The sequence below is a fragment of the Strongylocentrotus purpuratus genome, unplaced genomic scaffold, assembly GCF_000002235.5.
Source record: "Strongylocentrotus purpuratus isolate Spur 01 unplaced genomic scaffold, Spur_5.0 spur5_scaffold_1, whole genome shotgun sequence".
Taxonomy (NCBI): Eukaryota; Metazoa; Echinodermata; class Echinoidea; order Camarodonta; family Strongylocentrotidae; genus Strongylocentrotus; species Strongylocentrotus purpuratus.
The window spans coordinates 36,665,032-36,679,919 of NW_022145594.1; positions in this window are offsets into that span (position 1 = coordinate 36,665,032).

Genomic DNA, 14,888 nt, shown 5'->3' on the forward strand with positions numbered 1-14,888 from the left:
AATAAATGCTTAGATTAAAGCGGATTTTTGTGTAAAAACCTTGGAGCCTAATTGAACTGTAAACAAAAAAATGCTTTGTCAAGTTTGCAAAATGGCATGTGTGGGGTAAGATGGGACTTTCCGTTGGGGCAAGTTGAGCCCTGGTTTTACCAATGTGTGGCTCATCTTACCCCTGTATGAATCATTGTGTGCTTTTTAAACATTAAAGTTAAAAAGGAAGAAATGATGGTTGACAGCAATACATGTCTCGATGTACATGTAATAAGTATAAGTATAAGTATTTGGTGTTATTCCAATAATTTCATTTCAGATGCCAGAATGCCACGAAATAACACGGATCAACGTACCCCATGACATGCATTTAATGATTCTACTTCTACAAGTAACCTTGCTCACAGCCTAACGAATTTACTTCTCTAAATCAAAGACATTGTGTTACTGGTTGTGTATGTAGTGTATTTGTATTCCTCTTCTTAGTCTATAGTATGTAAACGATATGGGTTTACTCATAAACCCTGACTTTTTTAACACAAAGAGAGAAAGAGAGAGACAAAAGAGTGACATTGCATGGAAACCACACAAATCTATATCCGATCCCCATTAGTCATACCATAATATACGGACTGGCACACTCTGCATATCACAGTATCGTAGGTGAATAAAATATTTTATATGGCAGGGCTTGTAACCATGGTAAAATAAAAAAAATAAAAGGAACGTTCTGAAAGTCAACGTACCGTGATTCAAATCCTTTGTAATGGTGTTCACGCTGGTAGATTTTATGTTGAGAAAAAAAAATTATGATCACTGATTGTGACGTTAGGAGCGTGGGTGCTTAGAAGCTCAAAAACATGTTTGTCGAGTAGATTCTTTAGAGTAAAACTACAATGGAAAACTATTTGAAGTGTAAGCATGTCCAAATTTGGGTATTACTTCGTTTCGCTTTGATACAAACATTCCTCGCTAGTGAATAACACACGGGTCCGTATTTCAATACTTCAGTTGTTGACACTTCAAATGATCAGATTAGATTCGTCCGTCCCCGATACATAACATTCCAGATATGTGTACTTATTAATAAATTCTATGAAATTTATTTAGGCTTTTGCATACTCTAAAATAAGATATCAACGACATTCAAGCTATGTAACATATTTATACCCTAACCTATAGGCCGATTTTGTACTGCTAAGCCGATGATGTAACGAATTTGGTATAGGTTGGTGTAGAAAACAAGAAAATGTGTTTATTTTGACAAATCAAATTATACTTATATACTTATAATTATGCAAATTTTCACATTTTGGAGGGCCCAAAAAAAAAATTGCTCATTACCACCCCCCCCCCCCCCCCCCCCCCCCCCCCCCTGAGCGACTTTTCGGCCGGCGCGATTTTCAAATTTTCGGGAGCAAAAAAAAAACTGTCTAACTGTTGACAGTCAATAATATAATGCTGTACATTTTCTATTATGTTGCAATATAAAGAAAACCGTTTTGATGTTTGCTTTTGAAAAGAGTTTTGTTCAAAACGCATTCATCTACCGACTATCAGTCGGTGAATAATTATGCTTTCGTCCCTTTTACTATAATGCAGGTTTGATTCAAATGTATAGGTTGAATTTTTGGTTGATATAATACAATTTTTTACACAACAGCCTAGCCGTTTCAGAAAGATATTCTCTCGCGCGGCTGGTGAACGACTTTAGTACTACATAGATTGACATCAGTAGTAAGAAAGTTTTCAGGGTCTCCAATAATAAATTGTTGTCATGTCAGAAAGAGAAAAAAAACGTAAAAGAGATGAAGAAAGAAAAAAAGAAAGAGAGAGAGAGATAAATAATTTTTTTTTAATCGCTACCCTGAGTAACGGGTCGGCAACGTATTGGATGGAATGGGTACCCCACCCCCGGCCCGTCACTCAATTTTATTTAGGGTACGCATACGCGTGTTCCCTCCTTTTGTAAACACCCCCTAAGTCCGGTGTGTAAAGTCAATTTTGTATATGTACGAGCCGGACATTGCTGCGTGAAAAGGACCCCTTTACCGGACATTTTGGTAACACGCATGCGGTCATTCCGACCCCGGAGTGGGGGGGGGGGCGGGACCCCACCCCACCACAAGCTATTTGTAATGCATACGTAGGGGAAAGTGAGGTAAGATGAGCCATTCTGGTTAAGTTGAGCCACCCCTTGTTACTAGGAATCTGTACGAAGTGAAAACTGGTTTGCGCCCTCAGGACATTAAGGACATCAATTTACATCGCTGGAACTTTGTCACATGAGGGCAGAATGATAAGAAAGTTGTCGTTATTTTTTAAGTATAAGTATTTGGTGTTATTCCAATAATTTCATTTCAGATGCCAGAATGCCACGAAATAACACGGATCAACGTACCCCATGACATGCATTTAATGATTCTACTTCTACAAGTAACCTTGCTCACAGCCTAACGAATTTACTTCTCTAAATCAAAGACATTGTGTTACTGGTTGTGTATGTAGTGTATTTGTATTCCTCTTCTTAGTCTATAGTATGTAAACGATATGGGTTTACTCATAAACCCTGACTTTTTTAACACAAAGAGAGAAAGAGAGAGTAAAAAGTGTGACATTGCATGGAAACCACACAAATCTATATCCGATCCCCATTAGTCATACCATGATATACAGACTGGCACACTCTGCATATCACAGTATCGTAGGTGAATAAAATATTTTATACGGCAGGGCTTGTAACCATGGTAAAATAAAAAAAAATAAAAGGAACGTTCTGAAAGTCAACGTACCGTGATTCAAATCCTTTGTAATGGTGTTCACGCTGGTAGATTTTATGTTGAGAAAAAAAATTATGATCACTGATTGTGACGTTAGGAGCGTGGGTGCTTAGAAGCTCAAAAACATGTTTGTCGAATAGATTCTTTAGAGTAAAACTACAATGGAAAACTATTTGAAGTGTAAGCATGTCCAAATTTGGGTATTACTTCGTTTCGCTTTGATACAAACATTCCTCGCTGGTGAATAACACACACGGGTCCGTATTTCAATACTTCAGTTGTTGACACTTCAAATGATCAGATTAGATTCGTCCGTCCCGATACATAACATTCCAGATAATTTGATGTGTACTTATTAATAAATTCTATGAAATATATTTAGGCTTTGGCATACTCTGAAATAAGATATCAACGACATTCAAGCTATGTAACATATTTATACCCTAACCTATAGGCCGATTTTGTACTGCTAAGCCGATGATGTTACGAATTTGGTATAGGTTGGTGTAGAAAACAAGAAAAATGTGTTTATTTTGACAAATCAAATTATACTAAGATCACTAGATAAATAAATATATGAGTAAAGGGTTGGTTCAAGTTTGCGTACCTTATAAATCTGCATAATGCGTTTACTTATAAATCTGCATATTTTTTATTTTGTTATTGCAATTGTTTATACCATGTATTTTTTCCCCTTTACTGGAAACTACGCCATACAAGTTTTTATAAACTTTTTCTCTTTTTTCTCTTACTATGTATATTTGCCATTTTTTGTATATATTATAATATTGTTGTTATGCTTGAGAAAAATTAATAAACTGAGCTGAACTGAAAGCTGAACTGAAAAAGTCAGGGAGTATTGATTGAAATAATTCAAGAAAAACATTAAACAACACACATGTAGACTAATAAGGATGATATGGTGCTCCTCTACTCTCCTGTACTCTATCAGGCTGTCTTTTTGTACATTAATTATGCTTTTAAGTTATTAACACACATATTATCATCGCCGCTTGCTTTCCCTGGTTTCAGATGTGATAAGGCTTGGGTCATATCTTTTAAAGACAAAGTGATGTTTGAGTGCTCTGTAGAATTTTCATTGTCAGCCACCTCTCTGTCCATCCTAACTGAATCTGAAGGACCAATTTTAGACGTTGAAAGTTCCCAGCAGTAGGTTTCCCATCCTTTGTGATCAAGATGACCACTGTAAGATTGACCCTAAAGTAAAGAGAAAAACCCTGATTTTCAGCTTTTTCGGGGATAGCCCCCTCCCCTGGCGACCAAGGGGGGGGGGGGGGGGGGGGGGGGGGGGGGGGGGGGGGGGGGGGGGGGGGGGGGGGGGGGGGGGGGGGTGCAAATTTTCAAATGTTGGAGGGCCCAAAAAAAATTTGCTCATTACCCCCCCCCCTCCCCCCCCCCCCCCCCTGAGGGACTTTTCGGCCGGATCGGTTTTTAAATCGTCCCCCCCCCCCCCCCCACTGAGCGACTTTTCGGCCGGCGCGATTTTCAATTTTCGGGAGCAAAAAAAAAACTGTCTAACTGTTGACAGTCAATAATATAATGCTGTACATTTTCTATTATGTTGCAATATAAAGAAAACCGTTTTGATGTTTGCTTTTGAAAAGAGTTTTGTTCAAAACGCATTCATCTACCGACTATCAGTCGGTGAATAATTATGCTTTCGTCCCTTTTACTATAATGCAGGTTTGATTCAAATGTATAGGTTGAATTTTTGGTTGATATAATACAATTTTTTACACAACAGCCTAGCCGTTTCAGAAAGATATTCTCTCGCGCGGCTGGTGAACGACTTTAGTACTACATAGATTGACATCAGTAGTAAGAAAGTTTTCAGGGTCTCCAATAATAAATTGTTGTCATGTCAGAAAGAGAAAAAAACGTAAAAGAGATGAAGAAAGAAAAAAAGAAAGAGAGAGAGAGATAAATAATTTTTTTTTAATCGCTACCCTGAGTAACGGGTCGGCAACGTATTGGATGGAATGGGTACCCCACCCCCGGCCCGTCACTCAATTTTATTTAGGGTACGCATACGCGTGTTCCCTCCTTTTGTAAACACCCCCTAAGTCCGGTGTGTAAAGTCAATTTTGTATATGTACGAGCCGGACATTGCTGCGTGAAAAGAACCCCTTTACCGGACATTTTGGTAACACGCATGCGGTCATTCCGACCCCGGAGTGGGGGGGGGGGGGCGGGACCCCACCCCACCACAAGCTATTTGTAATGCATACGTAGGGGAAAGTGAGGTAAGATGAGCCACGGTGGTTAAGTTGAGCCACCCCTTGTTACCAGGAAACTGTACGAAGTGAAAACAGGTTTGCGCCCTCAGGACATTAAGGACATCAATTTACATCGCTGGAACTACCTTTGTCACATGGGGGCAGAATGATAAGAAATTTGTCGTTATTTTGGGGGTTTACACAATTTACCCAATTGGGATCTATCTAAATTGCTTGTTGTAAATATATGCTTAGATTAAAGCGGATTTTTGTGTAAAAACCTTGGAGCCTCATTGAACTGTAAACAAAAAAATGCTTTAAAGTTTGCAAAATGGCATGTGTGGGGTAAGATGGGACTTTCCGTTGGGGCAAGTTGAGCCCTGGCTTAACCAGTGTGTTGCTCATCTTACCCCTGTGGGAATAATTGTGTACTTTTTAAAACATTAAAGTTAAAAAGGAAGAAATGATGGTTGACAGCAATACATGTCTCGATGTACATGTAATAAGTAAAAGTATAAGTATTTGGTGTTATTCCAATAATTTCATTTCAGATGCCAGAATGCCACGAAATAACACGGATCAACATATCCAATGACATGCATTTGATGATTCTACAAGTAACCTTGCTCACAGCCTAACGAATTTACTTCTCTAAATCAAAAACATTGTGTTTCTGGTTGTGTATGTAGTGTATTTGTATTCCTCTTCTTAGTTTATAGTATGTAAACGATATGGGTTTACTCATAGACCCTGACTGTTTTAACACAAAGAGAGAAAAAGAGAGACAAAAGAGTGACTTTGCATGGAAAAAACACAAATCTAGGTCCGATCCCCATTAGTCACTGGCGTACTGGGGGGGGGGGGGCGCCAGCCCCCCTCCCCCCCCCCCCAATAAAATTGAATCATGACTTATTTTCAATTTTATATACAAGTGATGTATAAATGTTCGTGATATCACATGATTTTCAACAAAATGCGCGTTTCTCCATTTCTGATGAAAACTGACCCATTCCCATATGGCCAGGAAGAGCATATGTTTTTTTTTGTAGTCACTAAGGGGCCATGGCCACTAACAGTAAAACTAGTAAAAAAAATCCTTTCCAGAAGCAACTGTGACAAGCACTGCCGGGCGTTTCATACTTACATCATGTAACACTGCACCTGTACCGTTAAGGGGCCTAGTAGGGAAATTGAATTCAGACAAGATTAAGAGTATTGAACGGTACAACGAATCGTCTTCTTTCTCTATTATTCATTGAAACGGCAAGGCTTCGGGGGGGGGGGAGCAACTGAATGCAGACTAGGATTATGAGTCGAGAATGGTACAACGAATCGTTTTCCTTCTTTAATAATTTAATGAAGCGTCAAAGCTTGCGCGCTTTGCGCGGGAGGGGGGAAACTGAATTCAGACAAGAACACGATACAACGAATCGTCTTCTTTCTCTGATAATAAAATGATACGTGAAAGCTTCCGCGTTTCGCTTGGGATGGGCGAATATGAATTCAGACAATGATTAAGAGTAATAGTTTAATGAAACGTCAGAGTTTCCGCGCTTCGCGCGAGATGGGCGAAAACGAATTCAGACAAGGATTAAGAGTCGGAACCGGTACAGTAAATCGTCTGCTTTCTCTAATAATTTAATGAAGTTTCAAAGCTTCCGCGTTTCGCGCGGGATGGGCGAATATGAATTCAGACAATGATTAAGAGTAATAGTTTAATGAAACGTCAGAGTTTCCGCGCTTCGCGCGAGATGGGCGAAAAAGAATTCAGACAAGGATTAAGAGTCGAACCGGTACGATCAATCGTCTGCTTTCTCTAATAATTTAATGAACTGTCAAAGCTTGCGTGCTTCGCGAGGGAGGGGGGAAACTGAATTCAGACAAGAACACGATACAACGAATCGTCTTCTTTCTCTAATAATCTAATAAAACGTGAAAGTTTCCGCGCTTCGCGCGGGATGGGCGAAAGTGAACTCAGACAAGGATTAAGAGTAATAATTTATTGAAACTTCAAAACTGCCGCGCTTCGCGCGGGAGGGGAGGGGGGGGGGGGGGGGGGGGGGAGCTGGACCCAAACAAGAATTAAGAAACGAGAACGGTACAACGGAGCGTCTTCTTTCTATAATAATTCAATGAAGTTTCAAAGTTTCCGCGCTTTGCGCGGGAGGGGGGGGGGGGGGGGAGACTGAAAAATAACTTAGGTCCTGGCCCCGGGTTTATAGGGTTAAATTTGTAGACATTTGGACATTGGCATTAATATATTTATCGACCGTAATGGTTGCTCGTTTTGTCGGTAATCGGTGGCCTCTACATCCTCCCCACTCCCCCAATGACAAAGATAACGACACAGTTTATACACTCGAGTACCGGACCACCATTTTTGTGCATTGTGCGGCATCAAAGCATATGCAACGTCTCAAGACGTGACAGATCACTTTTCTCTAACTTTTAACCAATGAGAAGACCTCGTTTTTTGCCCGGAAGTGCCGATGGACATTAATGCGCCAAATGTGGTTCTCAAAATGCAAAAGATCCCTACTCTTGGAAGGGGTAGGAGAAAGCAAATTTACGTCATATTACTCCAGGAAGTGCCTGAAAATGCGTCTAATTTGGTTCTAAATTGCAAATGCTTCTTACTCTGGGAAGGCGCCACAACCCCCTCCCAGACCCACCCCCGCTTGGTCGCTCCGCTCCCTCGCCGCTAAAGCCTCGTTCTGTCGCTTCATTGTTTTACATATAATAAACCCCATGCCATTTTGTGCCCCCCCCCCCGGTAAGAAATCCCTGGATCCGCCACTGATGCCCTGGATCCCCGCCTGGGCTTTGCCCCAGACCCCACTTTGTGAAACGTTCAGCGGGGCCTGCATGTTAGAGTGGGTTGCTGTGGATTTTTTGTCAGCCCCCCCCCCCCCCAAAAAAAAAAAAAAAAAACGTTTTTGCTCATTACGCTACTGCCACTAGTTATACCATAATATACGGACTGGCACACTCCGCATATCACAGTATCGTAGGTGAATAAAATATTTTATACGGCAGGGCTTGTAACCATGGTAAAATAATAAAAAAATAAAAGGAACTTCTGAAAGTCAACGTACCGTGATTCAAATCCTTTGTAATGCTGTTCACGCTGGTAGATTTTATATTGAGAAAAAAAATTATGATCACTGATTGTGACGTTAGGAGCGTGGGTGCTTAGAAGCTCAAAAACATGTTTGTCGAATAGATTCTTTAGAGTAAAACTACAATGGAAAACTATTTGAAGTGTAAGCATGTCCAAATTTGGGTATAACTTCGTTTCGCTTTGATACAAACATTCCTCGCTGGTGAATAACACACGGGTCCGTATTTCAATACTTCAGTTGTTGACACTTTAAATGATCAGATTAGATTCGTCCGTCCCCGGTACATAACATTCCAGATTTGTGTACTTATTAATACATTCTATGAAATTCATTTAGGTTTTAGCATACTCTAAAATAAGATATCAACGACATTCAAGCTATGTAACATATTTATACCCTAACCTATAGGCCGATTTTGTACTGCTAAGCCGATGATGTTACGAATTTGGTATAGGTTGGTGTAGAAAACAAGAAAATGTGTTTATTTTGACAAATCAAATTATACCAAGATCACTAGATAAATTACTAAATGAGTAAAGGCTTGGTTCAAGTTTGCGTACCAGGGGAATTCAGGGAGTATTGATTGAAATAATTCAAGAAAAACATTATACAACACATGTAGACTAATAAGGATGCGTGCTCCTCTACTCTACTGTACTCTATCAGGCTGTCTTTTTGTACATTAATTATGCTTTTAAGTTTAATATTAACGCACATATTATCATCGCCGCTTGCTTTGCCTGGTTTCAGATGTGATAAGGCTTGGGTCATATCTTTTGAAGACAAAGTGATGTTTGAGTGCTCTGTAGAATTGTCATTGTCAGCCACCTCTCTGTCCATCCTAACTGAATCTGAAGGACCAATTTTAGACGTTGAAAGTTCTCAGCAGTAGGTTTCCCATCCTTTGTGATCAAGATGACCACTGTAAGATTGACCCTAAAGTAATTGATTAAACTGAAGATAGAGAGCCTGATGAAAACTTTTGTTCTTGGATGAGTTCATGAAATAATTTCTTGTCAGTGGGACTTGCAGATTCTATGTCATGCAGTAATTTCATTTTGGTATTTGTATTACTCATATCATGAACCCTTTGGGGGTAGGGTCAAAGATAAATGCAGCAGTCTGGATGAAGGAAAGTGACCACATCGACATATTTTACATGACATGGAGATGATCAAAAGAAAATGTTTACACAATTTACACTTAACAAATCATATTGGACAGAAGCATGCACTAAACATATAGACGGATAGACAGTGACTAACGTTACGAATACCTTATAGTAACATTAAACGTAATACGTATATCAGCGGCGGACCCAAGGGGAGCCGGGGGGCCCGCCCCCCCCCCTCCTGGATAAAACGTGATTTTTAGCTTTTTAGGGGGGATGGCCCCCTCCCCTGGCGATCAAGGGGAGGGGGGGGGGTGCAAATTTTCAAATTTTGGAGAGCAAAAAAAAAAATGTGCTCATTACCACCCCCCCCCCCTCCTCCCCCCCCCCCCCTCCTCCCCCCCCCCCCCCTGAGGGACTTTTTGGCCGGCGCGATTTTCAAATTTTCGGGAGCAAAAAAAAAAATTGTGCTCACTAACAACCCCCCCCCCTCCCCCCCCTCCCCCCCCCCCCCCCCCCCACCTATTGAGCGACTTTTCGGCCGGCGCGATTTTCAAATTTTCGGGAGCAAAAAAAAACTGTCTAACTGTTGACAGTCAATAATATAATGTTGTACAATTTTTCTATTATGTTACAATATAAAGAAAACCGTTTTGATGTTTGCTTTTGAAAAGAGTTTTGTTCAAAACGCATTCATCTACCGACTCTCAGTCGGTGAATAATTATGCTTTCGTCCCTTTAACTATAATGCAGATTGGATTCAATTATATAGGTTGAATTTTTGGTTGATATAATACAATTTTTTACACAACAGCCTAGCCGTTTCAGAAAGATATTCTCTGCGCGCGGCTGGTGAACGAATTTAGTACTACATAGATTGACATCAGTAGTAAGAAAGTTTTCAGGGTCTCCAATAATAAATTGTTGTCATGTCAGTGGTGGCGGATCCAGGGTGTGGGGGCGAATCGGACATGGCCAACCCTTTTTGGCGGCCTAAAATTAGGGAAAGAGGGAGAAAGAGCAGGGGGAAAAAAAACGGAAAAAGAAAGAGAAAAGAAGGTAAAAGAGAGGAAGAAAGAAAAAAGAAAGAGAGAGAGATAAATATTTTTTCCCTTTTAAATCGCTACCCTGATTAACGGGTCGGCAACATATTGGATGGAATGGGTACCCCACCCCCGGCCCGTCACTCAATTTTATTTAGGGTACGCATACGCGTGTTCCCTCCTTTTGTAAACACCCCCTAAGTCCGGTGTGTAAAGTCAATTTTGTAGATGTACGAGCCGGACTTTGCTGCGTGAAAAGTACCCCTTTACCAGACATTTTGGTAACACGCATGCGGTCATTCCGACCCCGGGGTGGGGGGGGGGGACCCCACCCCACCACAAGCTATTTTTAATGCATACGTAGGGAAAGTGAGGTAAGAGGAGCCACGGTGGTTAGTTGAGCCACCCCTTGTTACTAGGAAACTGTACGAAGTGAAAACTGGTTTGCGCCCTCAGGACATTATAAGGACATCAATTTACATCGCTGGAACTACCTTTGTCACATAAGGGCAGAATGATAAGAAATTTGTCGTTATTTTGGGGGTTACACAATTTATCCCATTGGGATCTATCTAAATTGCTTGTTGTAAATATATGCTTAGATTAAAGCGGATTTTTGTGTAAAAACCTTGGAGTCTCATTGAACTGTAAACAAAAAATGCTTTGTCAAGTTAGCAAAATGGCGTGTGTGGGGTAAGATGGGACTTTCCGTTGGGGCAAGTTGAGCCCTGGCTTAACCAGTGTGTTGCTCATCTTACCCCTGTGGGAATAATTGTGTACTTTTTAAAACATAAAGTTAAAAAGGAAGAAATGATGGTTGACAGCAATACATGTCTCGATGTACATGTAATAAGTATAAGTATAAGTATTTGGTGTTATTCCAATAATTTCATTTCAGATGCCAGAATGCCACGAAATAACACGGATCAACATATCCAATGACATTCATTTGATGATTCTACAAGTAACCTTGCTCACAGCCTAACGAATTTACTTCTCTAAATCAAAAACATTGTGTTTCTGGTTGTGTATGTAGTGTATTTGTATTCCTCTTCTTAGTTTATAGTATGTAAACGATATGGGGTTACTCATAGACCCTGACTTTTTTAACACAAAGAGAGAAAGAGAGAGACAAAAGAGTGACTTTGCATGGAAAAAATCACAAATCTAGGTCCGATCCCCATTAGTCACTGGCGTACTGGTGGGGGGGGGGGGGGCGCCAGCCCCCCTCCCCCCCCAAATAAAATTGAATCATGACTTATTTTCAATTTTATATACAAGTGATGTATAAATGTTCGTGATATCACATGATTTTCAACAAAATGCGCGTTTCTCCATTGCTGATGAAACTGACCCATTCCCATATGGCCAGGAAGAGCATATGTTTTTTTGTAGTCACTAAGGGGCCATGGCCACTAACAGTAACACTAGTAAAAAAAAAAAATCCTTTCCAGAAGCAACTGTGACAAGCACTGCCGGGCGTTTCATACTTACATCATGTAAAGTGACTCTCACACTCTGCCGTGTAGGCCTACCGTGTGCCACCGTGCGCGAAAATGTCTGCGGACGTCGGAGAACGGCGAGGGCACACGGTAGTTCGTTATCAAAGCGGGCAACACGTTAATAGGGCGTTGGCGCTTTTTTACACCCGGTGGGACCCGGCGAAAGTTTTGGGCATGTTTAAAACTTTGGCCGGCTGGCACCGGCCACAAGTAAGCGGCAAGAGGTCGGTGTTGAACGGTATGAGGACGGTATGAATATGTTATGAGAACGGTCACACTATATGAACACGTTCACAACACGCTCATAACCCGTTACGGAACGGTGATGAAAAATGGAGAGCGGACTGACCGTTGCCGTTCAAATCGGGGTATTTATGGCAGTCGTGTCATGACGTCAGCAGTCCGGGGACTCGCTCACAGGACGCTCCGAGCGGTGAGGGGACGCTAAGTGACTGGTAGGTGGCTGCTACAAACCCGGTGCACACGTTCGAGACCCGGTATGGGCCCGGTATGGAAACGGCCAAAATTTTCAACAAAAGTCAATCTGGGCGGTGAAGACGGTAGAAGCACGTTCAACACCCGGTATGCGCCCGGTGAGAACGGTCAGAAGCAGGCGCGTAGCCAGAGTTTGATGTTTGGGGGGGGGGGCACATACATGTAATCGATCGAGGTCAAAAAAAGGGGTCTACAAAATTTCAACCGATCCTGGAAATTTTAGGGGGGGCACGTGCCCCCCCGTGCCCCCCCCCCCCGTGGCTACGCGCCTGGTCAGAAGACGGCAACGAAACGGTGAAAAGATTAATTTCATGAATTTTTTTTTTTACGGCCGGGGACAAGTTTGCTCAAAACCCAACGTTCTGGACTCTGTTGTTTTTTTAATAGCCCGGCAGGTGGACGGTAGGCCTACACGGCAGAGTGTGAGAGCTCCATAACACTGCACATGTACCGTTAAGGGGCCTAGTAGGGAAATTGAATTCAGACAAGATTAAGAGTAGTAAACGGTACAACGAATCGTCTTCTTTCTCTATTATTCATTGAAACGGCAAGGCATCGGGGGGGGGGGGGAGCAACTGAATTCAGAATAGGATTATGAGTCGAGAACGGTACAACGTATCGTCTTCCTTCTTTAATAATTTAATGAAGTGTCAAAGCTTGCGCGCTTTGCGCGGGAGGGGGAACTGAATTCAGACAAGAACACGATACAACGAATCGTCTTCTTTCTCTGATAATAAAATGATAAGTGAAAGCTTCCGCGTTTCGCGTGGGATGGGCGAATATGAATTCAGACAATGATTAAGAGTAATAGTTTAATGAAACGTCAGAGTTTCAACGGAGCGTCTTCTTTCTATAATAATTTAATGAAGTTTCAAAATTTCCGCGCTTTGCGCGGGAGGGGGGAGACTGAAAAATAACTTAGGTCCTGGCCCCGGGTTTATAGGGTTAAATTTGTAGACATTTGGACATTGGCATTAATATATTTGTTGCTCGTTTTGTCGGTTATCGGTGGCCTCTACATCCTCCCCACTCCCCCAATGACAAAGATAGCGACACAGTTTATACACTCGAGTACCGGACCACCATTTTTGTGCATTGTGCGGCATCAAAGCATATGCAACGTCTCAAGACGTGACAGATCACTTTTCTCTAACTTCTAACCAATCAGAAGACCTCGTTTTTTTTCCAGGAAGTGCCGATGGACATTAATGCGCCAAATGTGGTTCTCAAAATGCAAAAGATCCCTACTCTTGGAAGGGGTAGGAGAAAGCAAATTTACGTCATATTACTCCAGGAAGTGCCTGAAAATGCGTCTAATTTGGTTCTAAAATTGCAAATGCTTCTTACTCTGGCCCACCCCCGCTTGGTCGCTCCGCTCCCTCGCCGCTAAAGCCTCGTTCTGTCGCTTTATTGTTTTACATATAATAAACCCCATGCCATTTTGTGCCCCCCCCCCGGTAAGAAAATCCTGGATCCGCCACTGATGCCCATACCCCTTGAGCTTCGGGGCCCCGCCCCTGGATCCCCGCCGGGGCTTTGCCCCAGACCCCACTTTGTGAAACGTTCAGCGGGGCCTGCATGTTAAAGTGGGGTACTGCGGATTTTTTTGTCAGCCCCCCCCCCCCCAAACGTTTTTGCTTATTACGCCACTGCCATTAGTTATACCATAATATACGGACTGGCACACTCTGCATATCACAGTATCGTAGGTGAATAAAATATTTTATACGGCAGGGCTTGTAACCATGGTAAAAGAAAAAAAAAAAGGAACGTTCTGAAAGTCAACGTACCGTGATTCAAATCCTTTGTAATGGTGTTCACGCTGGTAGATTTTATGTTGAGAAAAAAAATTATGATCACTGATTGTGACGTTAGGAGCGTGGGTGCTTAGAAGCTCAAAAACATGTTTGTCGAATAGATTCTTTAGAGTAAAACTACAATGGAAAACTATTTGAAGTGTAAGCATGTCCAAATTTGGGTATTACTTCGTTTCGCTTTGATACAAACATTCCTCGCTGGTGAATAACACACGGGTCCGTATTTCAATACTTCAGTTGTTGACACTTTAAATGATCAGATTAGATTCGTCCGTCCCCGGTACATAACATTCCAGATTTGTGTACTTATTAATACATTCTATGAAATTCATTTAGGTTTTAGCATACTCTAAAATAAGATATCAACGACATTCAAGCTATGTAACATATTTATACCCTAACCTATAGGCCGATTTTGTACTGCTAAGCCGATGATGTTACGAATTTGGTATAGGTTGGTGTAGAAAACAAGAAAAATGTGTTTATTTTGACAAATCAAATTATACCAAGATCACTAGATAAATAAATAAATGAGTAAAGGCTTGGTTCAAGTTTGTGTACCTGGGGATTTCAGGGAGTATTGATTGAAATAATTTAAGAAAAACATTATACTACACACATGTAGACTAATAAGGATGCTATGATGCTCCTCTACTCTCCTGTACTCTATCAGGCTGTCTTTTTGTACATTAATTATGCTTTGAAGTTATTAACGCACATATTATCATCGCCGCTTGCTTTCCCTGGTTTCAGATGTGATAAGGCTTGGGTCATATCTTTTGAAGACAAA